Source organism: Danio rerio, chromosome 7, assembly GCF_049306965.1.
Source record: "Danio rerio strain Tuebingen ecotype United States chromosome 7, GRCz12tu, whole genome shotgun sequence".
In the NCBI taxonomy this organism is placed as follows: domain Eukaryota; kingdom Metazoa; phylum Chordata; class Actinopteri; order Cypriniformes; family Danionidae; genus Danio; species Danio rerio.
This window is the reverse complement of record NC_133182.1, coordinates 64575457-64585157: the sequence shown is the minus strand read 5'-3', so window position 1 is coordinate 64585157 and position 9701 is coordinate 64575457. Positions and strand designations below refer to the sequence as shown.

At 34.9% G+C, this 9701-nt stretch overlaps 1 long non-coding RNA gene across 2 annotated transcripts; it reads right to left on the bottom strand.

The window, feature by feature from the left end:
- Positions 1 to 285: 285 nt before the first annotated feature.
- Positions 286 to 4688, bottom strand: LOC141375171 (uncharacterized). 2 transcript variants are annotated; one of them, XR_012382780.1, is made up of 4 exons: positions 4630 to 4688; positions 1634 to 1690; positions 1441 to 1492; positions 286 to 628 (listed from the first exon to the last, which is right to left on the bottom strand). It is a non-coding gene; the product is annotated as an uncharacterized lncRNA (long non-coding RNA). The 2 variants fall into 2 exon arrangements; XR_012382779.1 differs by lacking the exon at positions 4630 to 4688 and having other exon boundaries at positions 1634 to 1723.
- Positions 4689 to 9701: the final 5013 nt, after the last annotated feature.

Sequence of the window (9701 nt, the reverse complement as noted above, 5' to 3'; positions counted from 1 at the left end):
AGAGAGAAGCAAAGAAAGATGAAGAAAACATGACATTTACTTACTGAAAGCTTCAAGTCTTGCATAACCAATCATGTCCTTATAAACTATGAGTAAACACACAGATTTAATAAAACAATAGCTTGCTGCTAACTCACATAAAATAGACATACTTGGTCCTCATAAACCATGACTAAACACACAGGACTGCTACGTTGAATGTAGTAGAAATATGACACTTAAAGGGATGATTCACACAAAAATTTATATTTACTCACTATTAATTTACCCTCAAGTGTTCCAAACCTTTAAGGGTTTATTACTTCTGTTAAACAACAAAAACAATATATTTTGATGGAAGAAGAAAACCTGCAATCATTGACTTCCACAACAGAAAACACAAATAATATGGAAGTCTATGGTTACAGGTTTCCATATTTTTTCTAAGTATCTTCTTTTGTCTTTAACAGAAGAAATATCCCAATAAAGGTTTGAGACAAGTAAAGGGTGATCAAATAATGAGACAATTGCACTTTTTGGATGAACTATCCCTTTAAGGAGTGTCAAATTAGCATGACAAAATAATTAACAAACCTCTGTAGAAGACAGCTCTGTTTGTGTTGGTTAAAGCCACAGGCTCATGGAGGCACTGAAAGAGAGAAGCAAAGAAAGATGAAGAAAACATGACATTAACTTACTGAAAGCTTTAAGTCTCGCATAACAAACCATGTCCTTATAAACCATGAATAAACAGATTTAACAAAACAATAGCCTACTGCTAAGTCACTTTCAGTAGACATACTTGGTCCCCATAAACCATGAGCAAACACACAGATATTAAAACAATAGCCTATTGCTAGGTCAGCAAACTTGACATTGTTTCTCTTGATATCTCAATATTGTAAGCTATAAAAAAAAAGCTTTAAATATTAGTAATATTTGTTATTTCTCAAATGTGGTAAAAAACAATATTATTATAATATGTAGGCCTAGTAATGGTTAAAATGCTCAATTTTGCATAGATCTGGCATGTTAAACTTTAAATTGGTCTTTAATGCACAGGACAGAGATGACATCAGAATACAAATACAAAATTCTGAAGATGAGTGTTAGATGTATGCTTGCACTCTCTTATGGTCCACATGCAAATAGATCATTTTCACTGGTATAATCAGGCATTTGTCATCATCAGATTTCAACTTGCATTATTTTCATCATTTAACAACAGTAGTTTATACTGCCACTGTGTAAACGTTTAATCTTACGCATAATACTCACCGTGTGAATAGAGGCTAATCTAAAGAAAAAACTTTGAATTGTTATATTGCGATTCTCAATATAATAATGTATCGCTACACCCATATTAAATGTATTATTACATAAAAATAACTGCACAGATACAGGAACAATAAGAAAATATCTCTTCAGATCAACATTTAAAAGACAATTATATAGACAAACCTCTTTGAAGTTCACTCTGTTCAGAATTCAAAGATAATGGCTCATGAAGAGACTGAAAAACATAATCAAAACACAGAAAATAAAGCTATAACAACTCAAGTGTGTGCTAAACAGACATTATTAAACATTATATTTAATACTACATACAGTTCAAAATATGCCAATTTTTTAAATAAAATCCAATATACCCTACCTTTGCTTTTTCATGTTTGTTACAGGAGAGAAGGTCAACTCCTCCACATGACACACTCTAAAATTACAATTGTATGTTGTGATATCGTGCAGAACAATGTTTTAAAATTAAACACAAGATACTTTTTTTATACAAGATTAAAATTGTAACTCTGCCAAATAAAAACAGTTCTGTCAACACATGAACACTGACTCCACAGAGTATGCATCACAAACTTTTCAGGACAAACAGTGAAAACTGATACAGAAGAAACTAAATCATTAAAAAAATTCATTATGTTGGTTTAATAGTGCACAAAAAGTACACTGTACAGGAAACTGGTCCAAAACAATTATCTAATACTTTACTATTTGATAGTGTCAGGCCCGGATTAAGAACTCAAGAGGTCTGTATTAAAAAAAATAAGAATAGAATACATTTTTTTCAAAACGAATCTATAATATATTGCCCACATTTTTAAAATAAATTATATATATATATATATATATATATATATATATATATATATATATATATATATATATATATATATATATAGTCTACACAGATTTAACTTATTTTTTAAGCATTTAAAATTTATTAATAAAATTTGTGAAAATTGATAGTATAAGTACACTTGTTCAAGTTAACTGAAGCAGTACTAAAATATATATTTTAAAAGGTATTTATTACTATTCTCCACCGTGCTTTGCGAGAGCTCTTACTGAACAGCACATGTTCGATGACATAAGAGTGCCCAGGCACGAATGCAATGTGAGTGCAGGCCGTAGGGGGAGACGGAAGGGGGGAAAAGCATGCTTCAGCCTGGTTCATGGCAACTGTACAGTGCGAGTACGCCCTCAGACAAACGATGAATCCAGTCTGCACTGCCATTAGCATCCTCCGCCTGGTTAATGCTAGCTTGCACATAACATTACCATAACGTCTTCTATACTCTCATTCTCCTCATCATGGGTCTGTTTGAGGGAGTGAATACATGAAACATGCCTCAATAAAGATGCACCCTCTCCTCTTTTTCTCTTGTGATTGCCAAATCCACTTGTTCACTCATTTTGATCTACGGCAAATACTATACTACAGTCCGCTCAATTCAGTGCAGGTTATTTCAAAACTTACATGCACTTCACCAATTAGAGCATGCTGTTTAGTTAAAAAAAAGTAAAGAAGGAAAGGAAAAAATCTGCATGCTTTTTATACATGGTGACATTTTCTGACAATTTAAATACAATGATAATAATAATATATGATATTGACTATTTGCTAAGAGGAAATGCCTAGTTTCTAAAAGAAAATGTTTTTAAAGAGAGGGAGGCAACCTTTATTAAGGCATGTGCAACCTATTAAATGCTCTTCAACAGAGCCATGAGGCAGGAGAATATGGGTGAAGTAGCGCTAGTTGTGGCAAATGATAATCGACAGGCTAACCAGGGTTTGGGAAAGGGCGACTAATAGTGGTGTAACGGATCCAAAATCTGCAGTTCGGATCACTCTACGTTTTTTGAGTTATGGATCGGACCATTTTTTGGATCAGCAAAAAAGGGAGGAGACAATTTGCTTTCCATTTATACAAAAATGTTACTGCATAAAACATTGCTTTTAACAAACAGAATATAGCACCTGTAATTTTAATAAAAAATTAAAATCAGGAAATAACCAGCTAAAAAAAAAAGTATTCAATATGAAATATGATCTTTGCTACTGTTGCTGATAATTCAAAATATATAGAAATCTTGTACAACATATATTTATCTTCAATTAATGATTCAACAATTCACACATAAAACTTCATGTTTCATTATACTGTAGGTGTATTATATTTGAAAACCTATTCAATGACATAATTTTGATGTTTTTTTGTCGCCATCTGTTGGTTACACAATGTAGTTGCTTTCACCAGCATCTTGTTTCATTAAACAGTGATTTTATTCTTACCATAATGAATGCATTAATGCAGGCTAAACAAACAGTGACAAAAAAACACCTTAATAGCCAAAAGCATTTAGATAGGTCCCACAACGTCATCATTATATTTTACAGGGAAGCCAAAATGCTTTCATTCATGCAATTTGAATGACACGGGAGGCGATCTCTCTGCGATTGTTATAAATGTTGGATTAACCTACAAGTTCAAAAAAAGTTATTAATCTACGGGTCACGCACATTCAGAACCGTGGGTTGTGATCCGTGTCGATCACGGATCAACAGTGATCCGTTACACCCCTAGTGACTAACGTCACAAATAAATAAATACAAATGAATTCTATTAAGATGTTGCTAACATTTGAAAATAACTTTATTATATTTTTAAAATAACTATTTAGAGAAATAAGATAAACATCATCAAAACACACGAGGCACTTGTGACTTTGTTTAACATTTGCATTATTTTAATTTTTTTAAAAATGTTTCCTACCTATTAAAAATAAATGTATTTCCCATCTGATATGCAATGGGGAGAAAAAAAATAAGAATAAGTTCAGCAGACGGTATATTAGAACTCGAGTTGATGATCAATCGCGTCAAAACATGTTGCTATGTGCATTACAAGTTACACCACAGGGGCTATTTAGTTATGTTGTCTCTGTCGGTCAGACATCACTTGTCTGACAAAATTTGTGTAAATGGCTTATTCCAACAATGTGTGTTATTAACCATTGGTTAATCAGGCCATGGATAGTGTACAATCTTTAATAGTTTTAACTTTTCACTAATATGGAAATCAACAATATTAGCATTTTTTAGACTCTTAAATTAAACATTAACATTTTAAAGTGTGGTTTTCAATTAGAACATTTCTTTTTTTATTATTATTATTATTTAAATGTTTTTTGTTGACATTTATAATGTCATGTCATCAAATCATCATTCATGACTTAATTTTTTTGTGTTAAATTAAACTCCTTTTTGCATCTTAACATTTTATACACTATGCTTATAATGAAACATTAACTGGGGACTACCTGCAGTAAGAAAAAACATGTACAAAACTTTGGTACCTTTGATGTCACTGATGTACCTCCACGTAAGCAAGTCTTTATCCTTCCCCAACCTCACATGATGAGCAGCATCTTTCAAAGGATTTAATCCTCTGATTTGAATCTTACCACCATTCATTCACTGTTAAAATATTATATAAGGTTAAACTTCACAGTTTATAATATCAATACAATACCACATATGCAAAGCAGTATTAATATATGTGACGTAGTGTAAAATTCTCTAAAGAAGACCAAAACAGAACAAAATAGTAATATAGTTATCAAATTTCATAATACAGTTATTTCAAACCATTTAACAAAATATAAGTTAGTAGTGCACTATTTTGACAATTTGATCAAATAAAGTTATTTAACTAGGGTAAGTTAACCTCTTTTCATAATAAAAGTTAATTTATTCAAATGTACAGTTTAACTGAACACAAGTTTATCACAAAAAACCATTAGAAAAAATAAAACCACACATTTACATTACTAAATTCAAACATTTTGTTCAATCATGCTTAATAATTCAAGTTTAGTAAATTGTTTCTACGTCATATTTATGTTTAATATACCTTGTTACCATGTTATTTATACCATATTCGAATGGTCATTGCTTCTCACATAAAAGTATGTGTAGAAAAAAAAATCACAAATTACATAGTGCATCTATTATAACGTTACATCTCATGGAATCAGACGGCGAATTGTTTACCGCGGAGGAGTGAGCTCTGCCCGGTTCTGGGTTAAATCGACACCGGCGCTTCCGAGCCAGATACAGGCCGAGCGCGAGCTATTATTAGCAAATACACATTTTGAAGAACTAACTTACGTCTGATACTGCCATTACAAACACATATATCTAACGTTTATTTGTTCTCATCTTCTGTTCCCAGTCACTAATTATTATTGTCTAAAACAGTACGCGCCGCATATAAATATATAAATAAACTTGCTATTTTGAATAACAAGTGGAATAATACAGTACATATAATAAATAATGTACAAAGTATTAAAAACAAATGACTTACTTGTTTGATGTGAGTTTCACTGCTTGAAGCGCGACTGTCACGTCCACAGTCTTCATGAGGGACGTTTTCCCGCGATTGAATGTATGGCGCGAAATTGTGTAAGATTTGGCGCGAGTGTGTATAGAAGTGCAGTACCAAGTTCCGCCTACAGAGGCGCTGTTCAAAGATCACACATACACATCATGGTTTACAAGACCATATTTGTAAAGGTCATAAAAAGCACACCAAGTGTAATAATAACCAAATAACAATGTGAACTTTTGAAACAAGTCTTATAATTATCATTTAGGTCATTGTAATGAATAATCATCATTTAAACTATTTTTAATATCAACTTAAATTTTTAGTTTATGAGACCACCAAAAATGGTCTCATAAACTAAATGGTCTCATAATGCTGGTGGGTAAACCTGAAAATTGGTTCCATAAACCACATATGCCAACACACACACACACACACACACACACACACACACACACACACACACACACACCATCAGTCTTAAACTGAAATTTTAAACATTCACAGGTTAACACAACCCAGCCCACCCCTGCTGTGGCTATTGTAAGGTAGTGTTTTGGAACTAATTACCAATGTTTTAAGGACGCACACATTAATTTAAGTCCTTAAAAAGTGATTATATAAACGGGTCGCATCACCACACACACGCACTGTTAAAGGGGCTGCCACGCCACTGCTAACGTGAGCAGACTTCTGACGTGGAAACGTATGACGAAGTTCAAAAGTAAAAATATAATAAAGATAAACGAGGACAATATTTATTTTTTAGGTATATGGGGCTTCTATGGTTATGCATGATTATTAAGATATTTTCTGTATTTAGTAACATTTAACAAATACTGTACTGTAAACACACAGCTTTTGCTGCTCTAATTGACTTAACGCTGAAATCAATTAATGTATACATTTAAATGAGTCTCGTCGTCATTCTGTCACCATGGCAACTTGAATTGGTTTAAACATCCACACAACTGTCTATAAAGTAATCAGTGCTGATCATCGCGCTACAAACTTCTGCACAAATCTCCCTTGGCAAAGTTTCAGCAGTTTGAGAAGTGTTTGAAGTTGTTCGTGATGACTCTGCGGCGCTCGAGAAGAACCAGGACGCGCCCCGGGCACCTGAAGGACTTCCTGCTGGAGCGCGTCTCTTCCTCTGAGGAGCCAGCAGCGGCGGCCAGGCCAGACACCTGCAGCTCGTCGGACACTTCCCTGGAGGAGAGGTACCTGAGGAACGCGGCTGTTCTTCCTGTCCTCCGTCCCGCAGCATCAGTCTCCTCCTCAGCGGGTGAGTGTCCACAGGAGGAGCCCCTCTCCATCCACGGTCGGAGTGTGCAGGACTTTCAGCAGATCTACTGCAGTGTGATGGGCTCCACCAAGAAGAGACGCGCTAGCCGATACAGCCTTAAGCAAGGACTCGAGATCAAGCAGCGGCTCTGGGAGAAGCTGGACCGGCCTGCACTACTGGAGGCCGAGCAACCAGATGGACGTGTGATCATCACGGAGAGCAGGTCCGAGTCCAGCGTCGCTCCTAGATTCAGGGTGGACATCAGCAGAGAGCCACTGCCCAAGGAGCCCCGGAGGAAGAAGCCCAGGCACTGAGCCATACTAGTGCCAGATGAAGGATCAAGGGCTCGTATGTACATACTGTATATATTGTATATAGTTATAGAATAAGTTTGCATGACATCAAACTTAACTTTTCATTCAAGTTTTATCACATTGCTGGATGTTTTGGTGACGGTCAGTGCTGCTGATATTCGGCTTTCAGGTTGTTCGGTTCTTTTGGATGGTTTGCTGGATGTTGACATGCGTTTAGCAAGGTTGTCTAGGCGGTTTCTTGCGTGTTGCTGGTCTCCTCTGAGTGGTTTTTGGTACATTAGTGGTTGTTAGTTGTTAGTGTTGGCTGTTGGGTTAGGGTAGGTTAGGGTCCCTCACACGGTTTGCAGCTTGACGTGCTGTGAGGGCTTGTGTGCATCAGTGATGCTGAGAGCTACGCCACTGGTACTTCACAGCTACCGGTAGGGTCACCCATAGTGGACAGATCTCAGCTGAGATGCCCGACCAAGACAAACCACCTGATTCTGGACAGCAGGAGATGACAGCCTGATGCTCCAGACAGAAGATGCCACCTGAATGGCCGAAAGAAACTACAAAATCACACACACAAACACACACACACACACACACACACACACACACACACACACACACACACACACACACACACACATATAAATAAATATATATATATATATATATATATATATATATATATATATATATATATATATATATATATATATATATATATATATATAACAAGCCCCCACAGCATATATAACACACACATGTTCAAAAACATAATAATTAATTTATAGAATATTTTACATTTTTGGAAAAAAATTAACTTTTTAGTGTCTTAAAATGAGTCAACTTTCAGTAAAACACATGTATGAAATTTCATTATTTATTTGTTTATTTAACCAAACATGTAATACTTACGACCCTGGGGAAAGTGACCTAATAAATTGATTTAATGCTAATTTTTGGCACAAATTTTATGTTAAATGTCATAAAACTGACTCAGAAATAACCACTGTAGGGTCCAGCCAGTTGGTCCAATGACGGTGTCCAATGGTGGATAAAGGTTCACTGCATGTTCGGTCTTTCCAGTGCACAATGTTGATTTATATTAAACTTAACTCATATCTGACTCCAATTTTAGTATGAGATGGTTTAGAATATTAATATGTTTATCCTCGTTTTATTTGACTCCTATTATAAAACATTGATAAGATTATTTTGTTTCCTTTCACATTATTTTAGATTATGATTGAATATTCTTTTGATTTGTTATTATACCTTATTCTCATTTACTCAGATTCCGATAGCATCTCGAGTCTTGCACCGGCCGGGTATACAATCTCTTAATACAAGCTTGTCAGTCTTGGTCATTAAACAGAGGTGATTAACCACTCTCCTAAAAAGGCAGAACCCTACTTACTCAATTTAGGAGATTTTTATGTGGTCCCCATAGATCTGTTATCTACTTAATCAAGACAAAGTATTTTAATAATAATCTCACAGGATTATAAGTTTGTAGATGAAGGCCTAAATATCCACATTTAAAGTAGTTTCAACAATATTTTGTTGTTCTAAATAGAAAACCCATAGTTGGCCTTTTGCAGTCTACGTATACATGAAATAATGCCAATTTGCTAGTCGGATCTCTAACAACATTGTTTAGCGTGCCACGCTGCTCCGTCTAACATGTTTTAGTCCGTTACTAACCTGTACAGTGGCTTTTAGTGCTATGGACAACAACATTTATCAGTGATAATAACACGAGGTTTGAATCATTCAAAACATAACAATTTATTAGTCAGGTAAATGTATTATGCCAATTCAATCAGTCAATTCATAAACGATCAATACAAAACATCAAATTATCAAAGATAAATCCAAGATGAAAAAGATGCATTCCTGACTTTGAAATATACATAACGTGTAAATTTTACATAACATGGAGCCTAAGCTCCATGTTATGGGCTGATCTGGGTAGGCAGAATCGCCCTGAGTTTTTCTCAAACCTTGCCTTAAATAATCCAAGAATTCCCTCAAGGAAGGGGGTGTGTGTAAAAAGTCACACCCTTCACAGTGGTTCAAAAGATGCCTGAAGTTATATATTTATTGTGTTGATTATATCTATATCTGAGAGAATGAGACCATTGTACCAATCGCACTGAGACATTTCAAATGATATCAAACATGATAGTTAAAGTCAGTTTGGTTAGTCTAAAACATTAAAACATTGAAATGACCATATGTGTGAGTTGGGGGGATGAAGCTGAGTCTCAGCATAGTCAGATGCAAATGCAGCAGGAACTGGTTTTTCACGCATTCCCCCCTGGTGGGTTGTGGAGTCCATTGGCCCTGTCTTCAGCTCATGTTTTGAATTGTCAAAGATATCAGAATATTTGTAATATTTCAATTCTTACACCACCGAAAGAAGATTTCAGTTCACTGTTGTTAAAAGTG